Consider the following 15,274-nt stretch of genomic DNA (forward strand, 5'->3'; position numbering starts at 1 on the left):
ATTTGGCAACTAGCATGAAATATCTCCTAAAATTACAAAAATATTAGTAATCATTCATGACTTATTTACATGAAAACAAAATTACATATCCTTTATATCTAATCCATATACCAAAAACACCTACAAACACTTTCATTCTTCAATTTTCTTTATCTAATTGATCTCTCTCAAGTTCCATCTTCAAGTTTTAAGTATTCTTCATAAATTCCATAAGTATAGTTTCATAAAAATCATGAATACTACCAAGTTTGCAAGTTTACTTCCAAGCTTTCTAATCCATTCCAAGTAATCATCTAAAATCAAGGAACCTTTGCTATTTACAGTAGGTTATCTTTCTAATTCAAGGTAATATTCATATTCAAACTTTGATTCAATTTCTACAACTATAACAATCTTATTTCGAGTGAAAATCTTACTTGAACTGTTTTTGTGTCATGATTCTGCTTCAAGAACTTTCAAGCCATCCAAGGATCCTTTGAAGTTAGATCCATTTTTCTCATTTTCAGTAGTTTTATCCAGAAAACTTGAGGTAGTAATGATGTTCATAAATTTGTTCGCAAACAAAAGTTAATCCTTCTAACTTGACTTTTAAAATCAACTAAACACATGTTCTATATCTATATGATATGCTAACTTAATGATTTAAAACCTGGAAACATGATGAACACCATAAAATCGGATATACGCCGTCGTAGTGAAACCGGGGGCTGTTTTGGTTTGGATAATTAAAAACTATGATAAACTTTGATTTAAAAGTTGTTCTTCTGGAAAAATGATTTTTCATATGAACATGAAACTATATCCAAAAATCTTGGTTAAACTCAAAGTGAAAGTATGTTTTTCAAAATGGTTATCAAGATGTCGTTCTTTCGACGGAAATGACTACCTCTTTAGTAATTGACACGTAACATAAATTTCTGACTATAAACCTATACTTTTCTATTTGGATTCTTAAATTAGAGTTCAATATGAAATCATAGCAATTTGATTCACTCAATACGGATTTAAAATGAAGAAGTTATGGGTAAAACAAGATTGGATATTTTTGATCTTTTTTGCTACGGGAAATGTTTAACAAATCTATACAAATCATATCCTATCTAACTTATATTGTATTATACATGTATTCTAATATATTATATAATCTTGGGATACCATAGACACGTATGCAAATGTTTTGACATATCATATCGACCCATGTATATATATTATTTGGAACAACCATAGACACTATATATGCAGTAATGTTGGAGTTAGCTATACAGGGTTGAGGTTGATTCCAAAAATATATATACTTTGAGTTGTGATCTAGCCTGAGACGTGTATACACTGGGTCGTGGATTGATTCAAGATAATATATATCGATTTATTTCTGTACATCTAACTGTGGACAACTAGTTGTAGGTTACTAACGAGGACAGCTGACTTAATACACTCAAATCTTTAAAACATAATAAAAATGGTTGTAATTATATTTTGATCATACCTTGATATATATGTACATAATTGTATAGGTTCGTGAATCGATCCGTGGCCAAGTCTTATTTCCGAGGAAGGAAATATTTGTGAAGGTGAGTTATAGTCCCACTTTTAAAATCTAATATTTTTGGGATGAGAATACATGCAGGTTTTATAAATGATTTACAAAATAGACACAAGTATGTGAAACTACATTCTATGGTTGAATTATCGAAATCGAATATGCCCCTTTTTATTAAGTCTGGTAATCTAAGAATTAGGGAACATACACCCTAATTGACGCGAATCCTAAAGATAGATCTATTGGGCCTAACAAACCCCATCCAAAGGACCGGATTCTTTAGTACTTCGAAATTTATATCATATCCGAACGGTGTCCCGGAATGATGGGGATATTCTTATATATGCATCTTGTTAATGTCGGTTACCAGGTGTTCACCATATGAATGATTTTTATCTCTATGTATGGGATGTGTATTGAAATATGAAATCTTGTGGTCTATTGTTACGATTTGATATATATAGGTTAAACCTATAACTCACCAACATTTTTGTTGACGTTTAAAGCATGTTTATTCTCAAGTGAATATTAAGAGCTTCCGCTGTTGCATACTAAAATAAGGACAAGATTTGGAGTCCATGTTTGTATGATATTGTGTAAAAATTGCATTCAAGAAACATATGTCGATGTAATATATTTCTATTGTAAACCATTATGTAATGGTCGTGTGTAAACAGTATATTTTAGATTATCATTATTTGATAATCTACGTAATGTTTTTAAAACCTTTATTGATAAAATAAAGGTTATGGTTGTTTTAAAAATGAATGCAGTCTTTGAAAAACGTCTCATATAGAGGTCAAAACCTCGCAACAAAATCAATTAATATGGAACGTTTATAATCAATATGAATGGGACATTTCACTTGTCGACCAAATTATATATAAAACAAGTGATTCCAGTTGTAAATGGTACCATACAATCACACATTACCAACTATCACTAACCTTTACTTATTACAGCCTATAATCGATCAAAATTATCAAAGACATTCAAGAACACAGGCGACTGCCCTGTTCTTGAAGTTAAATCACTTTAACCCAATTTTGTAATGAATTTTAAAAACCTTAAATGCAGTTAAGTTTAAAATCCTTCATTGAAACTATCTGCAAAGTTTCAAAGCTTAAATCATCCTATCGAGTTTTAATTTCGAAGTCAAAATTAATTTTTTTGAAAGTCAAACTTCTGTTTTTAGAGAAATTAGAGTTCCTTTTGATGTTTTGATTTTAATTGACGACCCAGATAGTTTCAAATGACCATTTAGAATCTTTTTCATTTGGAAGTCGTGAGCAAAAACCCTTTTAAAATCGAGATTGATGTTTGAGTTCGTGAGGAGTATGAACGAGCTGTACAGAATTTTTTTTATTTTTTTATTTTTTTATTAATTTATTTTTTTGATTTAACTGATTTAATCACTCACTAAGGATTCCTGTATTATTTTCAAATCATAAATTAAAGAAACCGTTAGTTATTGTTGTGGCTTGAACCCTGGTCATCTTTTAATTGATGAAGAAGAAAAAAAAATAGAAATCAGAAACATACGTTTTAAATATAATTAGGTTATTATTAAATCAGAAAAGCAGTGAATGGAGGAATGGTTAGGTGTGTGTTCGGGTGAGCGAGATATCTCGGGTTCGATCCCTGCTTGGTGCAACTCTTTTTAAAATAGCTCTTTAAAGGTAGTCTTTATTTTTAAAGTTATTATTATTTTCATTATTATTATTATTGTTATTATAAATTACTTTTGTTATGATGCTATGCTGTTTATGATTATTTCTAATACTAGAAATAGAATTACTATTATCGTTAATACAACTAGTAGTACTATCATTATTATTATTATTATTATTATTATTATTATTATTATTATTATTATTATTATTATTATTATTATTATTATTATTATTATTATTAGTAATATCACCATTATTATTATTAGTATTAGAATTAAAATTATCGTTATTGTTATTATTATTACTAATACAAGTAGTAACTATTGTTTTTATTATCATTATGATTATAATTACAAAAATGAATATTATTATTATCATTGTCAAGTTAAGTAATATTATAACTATCGTACTACAATTTATTTTTATCATCATTAAATATAAGTATTATAATTATTGTTAGTATTGTTATTAAGTATTATAGGATTATTATTATTATTATTATGAAAATAACAAAAGTTATCATCATTTTCATTAATATTAGTATTAATATCACTTTTATAACTATTAGTATCATTAATCTTATAATTAGATAAAAGTATCATTTTTAACAATATCATTATTATTATTATTATTATTATTATTATTATTATTATTATCATTACTAATAAAGTTATTATTATTATTATTAGTAACTTATTATTATCAAAACTACCATTTTTAACAAATAAATATTAGTTTCGTAAAAGATACTTATTACATTTACTATAATTAAAATAATATCCCATATAATATATAAGTTAAGATATGATTTACATAAATAAAGAATATGTTTCTAATGAAGTTTAGAATAAATCCTAAATAACTTCAAAAATATATAAAAAGGATATAACTAATAAATTTATATATATATATATATATATATATATATATATATATATATATATATATATATATATATATATATATATATATATATATATATATATATATATATATATATATATATATTTGTTCGATTACATATATTATATTAATAAATATACAAATGATATAGGTTCGTGAATCCGAGGCCAACCATACATTGTTCAATATAGTCATATGTATTTTTACTACAAAATACATTAGGTGAGTTTCATTTGCCTTTTTACCCTTTATATTTTTGGGCTGAGAATACATGCGTAATTTTTATAAATGTTTTACGAAATAGACACAAGTAATTGAAACTACATTATATGGGTGAATGATCGAAGCCGAATATGCCCCTTTTGCTTGGTAACCTAAGAATTATTAAACCGATCTACTAATTGACGCGAATCCTAAAGATAGATCTATTGGGCCTAACGAACCCCATCCAAAGTACCGGATGCTTTAGTACTTTGATGTTGTTTTTATCATGTCCGAAGGATTTCCCGAAATGATAGGGAATATTCTTATATGCATCTTGTTAATGTCAGTTACAGGTGTTCACCATATGAATGATATTTTTGTCTCTATGCATGGGACGTTTATTTATGAGAACTGGAAATGAAATTCTTGTGGTCTATTAAAATGATGAAAATGAATGATTATGATAAATTAATGAACTCACCAACCTTTTGGTTGACACTTTAAAGCATGTTTATTCTCAGGTACGAAAGAAATCTTTCGCTGTGCATTTGCTCATTTTAGAGATATTACTTGGAGTCATTCATGAAATATTTCAAAAGACGTTGCATTCGAGTCGTCGAGTTCATCAAGATTATTACTAAGTCAATTATAGTTGGATATATTATGAAATGGTATGCATGCCATCAACTTTCGATGTAATGAAAGTTTGTCTTTTAAAAACGAATGCAATGTTTGTAAAATTGTATCATATAGAGGTCAAGTACCTCGCGATTTAACCAACTATTGTGAATCATTTGTAATTGATATGGACTTTGTCCGAATGGAATAGGACGGGTCGCTTTAGTAGGTATCAGAGCGGTGGTCTTAGCGAACCAGGTCTTGCATTAGTGTGTCTAACTAATAGTTGTTAAGATGCATTAGTGAGTCTGGACTTCGACCGTGTCTGCATGTCAAAAGTTTTGCTTATCATTTCGTGTCAAAAATTACCTGCTTATCATCCTAAAAGTCTAGACATGTCTTACTGCCTCTATTGCATAGACAGTATATAGATAAATTCATATCTTAGCGTATCTGTTACTGTAGACTTTATCTGACACATTTCCTTAATTCCCTCCGTAATCTACGGGATCTTTTGTACTATGTATAGGTATTCTATGTAGTTAGAATATCATCTAATATTCGAAAATCATTTCATATCGAAAAAAAATCCTTTATTCAATCGTACGAAATGGAACTCATCGCTAGTGAAATGTCCCGTTCATATTGATTATAAACGTTCCATATTAATTGATTTCGTTGTGAGGTTTTGACCTCTATATGAGACGTTTTTCAAAGACTGCATTCATTTTTAAAACAACCATAACCTTTGTTTTATCAATAAAGGTTTTAAAAGCATTACGTAGATTATCAAATAATGATAATCTAAAATATACTGTTTACACATGACCATTACATAATGGTTTACAATAGAAATATATTACATCAACATATGTTTCTTGAATGCAGTTTTTACACAATATCATACAAACATGGACTCCAAATCTTGTCCTTATTTTAGTATGCAATAGCGGAAGCTCTTAGTATTCACCTGAGAATAAACATGCTTTAAACGCCAACAAAAATGTTGGTGAGTTATAGGTTTAACCTATATATATATCAAATCGTAACAATAGACCATAAGATTTCATATTTCAATACACATCCCATACATAGAGATAAAAATCATTCATATGGTGAACACCTGGTAACCGACATTAACAAGATGCATATATAAGAATATCCCCATCATTCCGGGACACCCTTTGGATATGATATAAATTTCAAAGTACTAAAGCATCCGGTACTTTGGATGGGGTTTGTTAGGCCCAATAGATCTATCTTTAGGATTCGCGTCAATTAGGGTGCCTGTTCCCTAATTCTTAGATTACCAGACTTAATAAAAAGGGGCATATTCGATTTCGATAATTCAAACATTGAATGTAGTTTCACGTACTTGTGTCTATTTTGTAAATCATTTATAAAACTTGCATGTATTCTCATCCCAAAAATATTAGATTTTAAAAATGGGACTATAAATCACTTTCACATATATTTCCTTCCTCAGAAATAAGACTTGGCCACGGATCGATTCACGAACCTATACAAATATGTACATATATATCAAAGTATGATCAAAATATAATTACAACCATTTTTATTATGTTTTAAAGATTTGAGTGTATTAAGTCAGCTGTCTTCGTTAGTAACCTACAACTAGTTGTCCACAGTTAGATGTACAGAAATAAATCGATATATATTATCTTGAATCAATCCACGACCCAGTGTATACACGTGTCAGGCTAGATCACAACTCAAAGTATATATATTTTTGGAATCAGCCTCAACCCTGTATAGCTAACTCCAACATTACTGCATATAGAGTGTCTATGGTTGTTCCAAATAATATATATACATGGGTCGATATGATATGTCAAAACATTTGTATACGTGTCTATGGTATCCCAAGATTACATAATATATTAGAATACATGTATAATACAATATAAGTTAGATAGGATATGATTTTTATAGATTTATTAAACATTTCCCGTAGCTAAAATAATCAAAAATATTCAATCTTGTTTTGGCCATAACTTCTTCGTTTTAAATCCGTTTTGAGTGAATCCAGTTGCTATAGTTTCATATTGAACTTAAGTTTATGAATCTATACAGAAAAAGTATAAGTTTATAGTCGGAATTACATGTTACAAGTCATTTTTGTAAAGGTAGTCATTTCAGTCGAAAGAACGACGTCTAGATGACAATTTTGGAAAACATACTTCTACTTTGAGTTTATCCATGATTTTTAGATATAGTTTCATGTTCATAAGAAAAATAATTTTCCCAGAAGAACAACTTTTAAATCAAAGTTTATCATAGTTTTTAATTAACTAACCTAAAACAGCCCGCGGTATTACTACGACGGCGTATATCCGGTTTTACGGTGTTTTTTGTGTTTTTCGATTTTAAATCATTAAGTTAGCATATCATATAGATATAGAACATGTGTTTAGTTGATTTTAAAAGTCAAGTTAGAAGGATTAACTTTTGTTTGCGAACAAGTTTAGAATTAACTAAACTATGTTCTAGTGATTACAAGTTCAAACCTTCGAATAAGATAGCTTTATATGTATGAATCGAATGATATTATGAACATCATTACTACTTCAAGTTTTCTGGATAAAACTACTGTAAATGAGAAAAATGGATCTAGCTTCAAAGGATCCTTGGATGGCTTGAAAGTTCTTGAAGCAGAATCATGACACGAAAACAGTTCAAGTAAGATTTTAACTCGAAATAAGATTGTTATAGTTGTAGAAATTGAATCAAAGTTTGAATATGAATATTATCTTGAATTATAAAGATAACCTGCTGTAAATAACAAAGGTTCCTTGATCTTATATGATTACTTGGAATGGATTAGAAAGCTTGGAAGTAGACTTGCAAACTTGGAAGTATTCTTGATTTTTATGAAACTATACTTATGGAATTTGTGAAGAACACTTAGAACTTGAAGATAGAACTTGAGAGAGATCACTTAGATGAAGAAAATTGAAGAATAAAAGTGTTTGTAGGTGTTTTTGGTCGTTGGTATATGGATTAGATATAAAGGATGTGTAATTTTGTTTTCATGTAAATAAGTCATGAATGATTACTCATATTTTTGTAATTTTATGAGATATTTCATGCTAGTTGCCAAATGATGGTTCCCACATGTGTTAGGTGACTCACATGGGCTGCTAATAGCTGATCATTGGAGTGTATATACCAATAGTACATACATCTAAAAGTTGTGTATTATACGAGTACGAATACGGGTGCATACGAGTAGAATTGTTGATGAAACTGAACGAGGATGTAATTGTAAGCATTTTGGTTAAGTAGAAGTACTTTGATATGTGTCTTGAAGTCTTTCAAAAGTGTAAGAATACATATCAAAACAAAACATGAATATACATTCTAATGGAGTCGTTAAGTCTTCGTTAGTCGTTACATGTAAGTGTTGTTTTGAAACCTTTAAGTTAATGATCTCAATTAATGTTGTTAACCCAATGTTTATTATATCAAATGAGATGTTAAATTATTATGTTATCATGATATTATGATGTATGAATATCTCTTAATATGATATATACATTAAAATATCGTTACAACGATAATCGTTACTTATAAGTCTCGTTTCATAATTCTTGAGTTAGTAGTCTTGTTTTTACATATGTAGTTCATTGTTAACACACTTAATGATATATTTAAATATCATTTTATCATGTTAAATATAGTGTATCAATATCTTAATATGATACATATGTATTTAGTAGACGTTATCATAACGATAATTGTTATATATATCATTTCGAGTTTCTTAACTTAGTAATCTCATTTCTTATGTATATCACACATTGTTAATATACTTAGTGAAATACTTACTCATCATAATCTCATGTCAACCATATATATATGTCTATATATACCACAACCTGTAGTTTTTACAAATTTGTAACGTTCGTGAATCGCCGGTCAACTTGGGTGATCAATTGTCTATATGAAACTTATTTCATTTAATCAAGTCTTAACAAGTTTGATTGCTTAACACGTTGGAAACATTTAGTCATGTAAATATCAATCTCAATTAATATATATAAACATGGAAAAGTTCAGGTCACTACAGCTAGTTCAAGTTCCTCGAATTTCGACAGCTATTCCGACATGGATGTTCACCTAAGCTCCAGAACCAGCGTCACTAGAATGAATCAACCAATCAGCCATCCCCAATTCATCTGATGGGTTCATAGTCAACTTAATAAATGGAGACGTGAAGAAGGCAATCCTTTCCACCAACCAAATTGCCCTCTTGACGAAGAACCCGAAGCACTTACCTGTGAACCAGTCCGAAACACCATTTTCAGCCTCATTTCCAGGGTAGCTCATCACGATTATATTCTGTCTACAGTTTTAAACCTTATTCATCCACTTGTCCCAACCGATAATCATCCCGGTGTGATAGAAGAAGTCAATGAACTTCGCGCTCGAGTAACCAATTTGGAAAATATGGTGCAAAATGTACCATCTTCAGCAACATCTCCAACACCAACAGTATCACCAACAACCCAAGTTTCAACATCACATGCCTCAATATCTCATTCTATACCTCGAGTATAATTATCGCTCAACGTATCGTTCTACATCATTTATCTTCGTTCTTCATGGAAATTATGTAATCTCTAATGTTTTAGAGATTATGTATTCTAATTTTAACAATAAATCAAATGAGATTAATATCATATTAACTCATTAAATCTATATTACATCTGAAGAAAATATATATGTAAGTATATTTTCATAAAGATTGTAATTAAATTTTTTTTCGTACAAACTGTTAATGGTGAAAATATTTTAACGGGTAGGTAATACCCGAGGAATATTTAGATTTCACATTAATAAGTTACACTGTACAATCTTCGAATTTGATTCAACAGTCATTTACTATCTTACTTACATTCACCGATATACATATCCGTCAACACAGAGTAACCATTTTCAATCAATTTCATATTTGGATTTTGACCTATCAGAATCCAACAAGTGGTATAATGAAGAAAACGTTGGACAAAATAAAATTTGTTAGAAATAAACGAATTAATTAATTGAAATTTTGTTCAGAAACCGCGCTAACAAGATCCTAGCTAACTATTCCTAGCTAACTATTAATTATGTATTACATTTATTTTATCGCTATTTATTTATCGCAATTTAATTATCGCAATTTATTTATCGCAGTTTATTTATCGCAATTTATATTCTCGCAATTTTATTTATCGTCATTTAAATTCTGTTATTTATTTTACGCACTTTATTTATCGTCATTTAAATACTGTTATTTACGCATTTTAAATATTGGGACACGTATACAAGGTTTTGACATATCATATCGACGCATCTATATATATTATTTGGAATAACCATAGACACTCTATATGCAATAATGCTGGAGCTAGCTATACAGGGTTGAGGTTGATTCTACAATAATATATATACTTTGAGTTGTGATCGAGTCTGAGACATGTACACGGGTCACGATACGTATTTATTAATTCGAATATTATATATTAAACTATTTATGAATTATTGGACTATTAACTGTGGACTATCGACTGTGGACTAATGACATTGGACAACTAAAATGAATTAAAATATTGATTATAACATATGAAACTAAACATCTCTTCAAGTTTGCCACTTGATTTCATCTTAAACCTCATTTGTATCTTGACGATTACAATCTGCGTTCAAACTTTTCATGGTTCTTGAAAACACCTCAATCGATAGGATGAACCAACCGCACTTCATCTACAGAAGAAAAGATTGATGCATATAGTTATGCACCTGAAAACTCTCGGAACCTGAGTAAACGATTAACACGTATCTGTGCTAGCTCCTTTGGCATTATCATTATCGAAAATAACCATACAATTCTTTTCAAAATAGACAATTTTGTCACAGCTCCAGCAAGTCAACTTCAACTTTTCGTTCGAAACAACCTTATTATAACCTTGATATATATGCGTGCTCTTTTATTGTTACCAGGGAACCTTTTATATACCACCATATTACCAGCAGATGTACCAGCAACCTCGTCGCTTCTTAGTTTAAATCTCTCCGACAAATCACTATATTTATCTATTGAAGTCTCATCATGTACTCATTCGCATCTTGTAACAAGAATTGCCATACCAATTACTGAGAATCAGCAAATCTGTATTGTGAGCCTCGCAACGTTTCCACATCAACAGTTATATGTATCCATATAACATTTATCTCTTAGAACTATGATCTTCCATTCTGAAATTCTGAAAAGCACCCAGTCTGCTAATTAATACTCTGAATTTTGAAAAGTTAAATGAACCAACAAAAACTTTAAATGACCTCAACAGCCAAAAGTTGATGATAACGAATTGTATGTTGGCAAAGCTCTAAAAAAGTTTGAAACTGAAAAACTGATTGAGCAAACTACGATGGAGTCTCTGAACAAATCACAAGGACTAAACTTGTACATTAAGAATCCTGATGATTCTGTTTCTGATGAAATCTTTAGCGAATACTTGCTTCTGACTCCAAACTCTTGCGTACAAATTTTCTTCACCATCCTTAGATATAATTCCAAGATATCATCGTATCTTTCATTATAAATATTCTCCATATTTCTGAAGATATTTTTATAACTATTCTTATCTGAAATCATTAATCTCTTCGTGATATCAGTGTTACATCATATAGAAACTATTAGTTTCTATATTCTGTAAACTTTCGAGCTTAAAATATGAATGTTATTAAAGTAATGTTGGGAATTGATGCAGTAAGTCATGCTGAGTTTCTATAATATAATGACACTTGATCAACATGATTATATTACAGTAAGTCATGCTGAGTTTCTAAATGGAACATGATGATTCACAGATTATAACGTCATCATGTGTCATGTTACATAACTCTTTCATTCTGATTAACTTCTGAACATATCAAGAAATATATTCTTGATAGTTATATTCTCAGTGATTCTGGTAATTTGACAAATCAAATCGTGCTATTACGTTCTTTCTCGTTTAGAACATTAAGTTCATTCGAAACTCCATACTTACGAATTCTAGACCATTACTCGCTTTACTAGAGGTCGAGAAGAAAATAAAAAGGCAAAAGAGCTCCAAAATATAAGAGAAAATATAAAGCCCAATAACAACACGGAGATTACAAACCGTGGATATTAATATGAATAGTAATATAAATACACGGTATAATTAAGAATAGTATCATCCCAAGGTAATAGTAGAAGTAAACAGATTCTTCTGGAGGAAGATCGAAAAGAAGGATGACAGAAATGATAATTAGGAAAATATCAAGGATTATAACGGGATTAAGCATTTTCACAATCTTTTGGATGTAAGAATTAAGAAAGAAAGTATAGGAATGGTGAGAATAATGGAACAAAAGAGCTTAATTTATAATGAAAATATCAGACAGAGTAATCGAGGCAAATCACCGTATTTAATTATAGAGATCTTAATTTCCTTACTCGCCAAAGAATCAAATCTTTTAGATTTCGAAGATTTCCTTTAATCCCTTGAATTCCAGAACTCAAACGTGAGTATCTCAAAAGTAAAGACGAACATCTATTACCTTATTCCAATCTTTTGTAATCACTCCACCTATACTCTTCAAGTAATCGAATCATATTATCCACATTACTCTATGGTAATAAATTTCTATTTTATCAACTCATATTAATCATGAAGACATTCTTATTGTTAACCATGACGACCTCACTCAAATTTCGGGACTAAATTTCTTTAACGGGTAGGTACTGTGACGACCCGAAGATTTTCGACCAAATTTAAACTTGATCTGTATATGAAATTGACACGATAAGCAAAGTCTGTAATATTGAATCTGAAATATTTTGAAGTGTTTTCATTTATGCAATTACCCTCTGACTATTTCTGACGATTCACGAACAATTGTTTGTAAAATAAAAATACCTATATATATATGAATGTAAATACATATAATAATTTGAAATTCATAAAATATAAATTAAACATTAAAACTAGATATGTAAACTAAGATACAAATTAATATAGTGTAACATAAAAATGAATATATATACAAATATATATATATATATGTATGAATATGATTTTCATATATAACTGATAATTATATGTATATTGTAATACATAAAATATTAAATGTATGCTATTATATGATATATATTTATTATATAATTAACAATATGTAATATTAATATATTAAATGTAACTACAATTCAAAAATATAGTATTATAGTAATATTAGTATTACTTTCATTATTACTATTAATATTAATATCAACATCAGTATTAATAATATTAATGTTATTATTACTGTTATAAATTTAATTAAAAAGTTATGATTATTAAATTTGACATATTAAACAGAAAAATTATTATAAGAATGATTAAAGATAAAACTTTAATTAATGTTATGATTATTTATTATTATTATTACTAAAAATCATCGTTAGTATTAATATTATCATATTATTAATTATCATTTATTATTGCTAATTCCTTTATCAGTAATATTATTATTAGTATTATTAATAGTATTAATATATTTTTAATTGTTAAATTCCAAAATTTAGAATTTAAAATAAATATATAAACACAGTTATATATATATATATATATATATATATATATATATATATATATATATATATATATATATATCAATATATACGAAAAATATAGATATATATATGAAACCAGTATTATTACTTATTATTATTTATTTGTTAATATTATTTAGAATTATGATATATATTATCTGATTATATAAAATAGAAAATCGTACAAGTTTGTTATAGGTATCGATCAACTGTGTTAAATTCGTACTCCTGTCTCTAAATTGATTCCATGACAAAAACTGATTTTGCATACGATCCAAAATCTGTTTGAAGTCCCTTTCTACTTTGATTTTTTTTATTTATTTCAGTACCTCTGATTAATCATTCTTGTCGACCAAATTTATATATAAAACAAGTGATTCCAGTTGTAAATGGTACCATACAATCACACATTACCAACTATCACTAACCTTTACTTATTACAGCCTATAATTGATCAAAATTATCAAAGACATTCAAGAACACAGGCGACTGCCCTGTTCATGAAGTCAAATCACTTTAACCCGATTTTTTAATGAATTTTAAAAACCTTAAATGCCGTTAAGTTTGAAATCCTTCATTGAAACTATCTGCAATGTTTCAAAGCTTAAATCATCCTATCGAGTTTTAATATTGAAGTCAAAATTAATTTTTTTGAAAGTCAAACTTCTATTTTCAGAGAAATTAGAGTTCCTTTTGATGTTTTGATTTTAATTGATGACCCAGATAGTTTCAAATGAACATTTAGAATCTTTTTCATTTGGAAGTCGTGAGCAAAAACCCTTTTAAAATCGGGATTGATGTTTGAGTTCGTGAGGAGTATGAACGAGCTGTAAAGAATTTTTTTTATTTTTTTATTTATTTTTTTGATTTAACTGATTTAATCACTCATTAAGGATTCTTGTATTGTTTTCAAATCATAAATTAAAGAAACCATTAGTTATTGTTGTGGCTTGAATCCTGATCGTCTTTGAATTGATGAAGAAGAAGAAAAAACAATAGAAATCAGAAACATACGGTTTAAATATAATTAGGTTAGTATTAAATTAGAAAAGCAGTGAATGGAGGAATGGTTGGGTGTGTGTTCGGGTGAGCGAGAGTTCTCGGATTCGATCCCGGCTTGGTGCAACTCTTTTTAAAATAGCTCTTTAAAGGTAGTCTTTATTTTTAAAGTTATTATTATTTTCATTATTATTATTATTTTTATCATAAATTACTTTTGTTATGATATTATGCTATTTATGATTATTTCTAATACCAGAAATAGAATTACTATTATCGTTAATACAACTAGTAGTACTATCATTATTATTATTATTAGTAATATCACCATTATTATTATTATTAGTATTAGAATTAAAATTATCGTTATTGTTATTATTATTACTAATACAAGTAGTAACTATTGTTTTTATTATCATTGTGATTATAATTACAAAAATGAATATTATTATTATCATTGTCAAGTTAAGTAATATTATAACTATCGTACTTCAATTTATTATTATCATCATTAAATATAAGTATTATAATTATTGTTAGTAATGTTATTAAGTATTATAGGATTATTATTATTATTATTATGAAAATAACAAAAGTTATCATCATTTTCATTAATATTGGTATTAATATCACTTTTATAACTATTGGTATCATTAATCTTATAATTAGATAAAAGTATCATTTTTAACAATATCATTATTATTATTATTATTA

Source organism: Rutidosis leptorrhynchoides, chromosome 2 (genome assembly GCF_046630445.1).
Source record: "Rutidosis leptorrhynchoides isolate AG116_Rl617_1_P2 chromosome 2, CSIRO_AGI_Rlap_v1, whole genome shotgun sequence".
In the NCBI taxonomy this organism is placed as follows: Eukaryota; Viridiplantae; Streptophyta; class Magnoliopsida; order Asterales; family Asteraceae; genus Rutidosis; species Rutidosis leptorrhynchoides.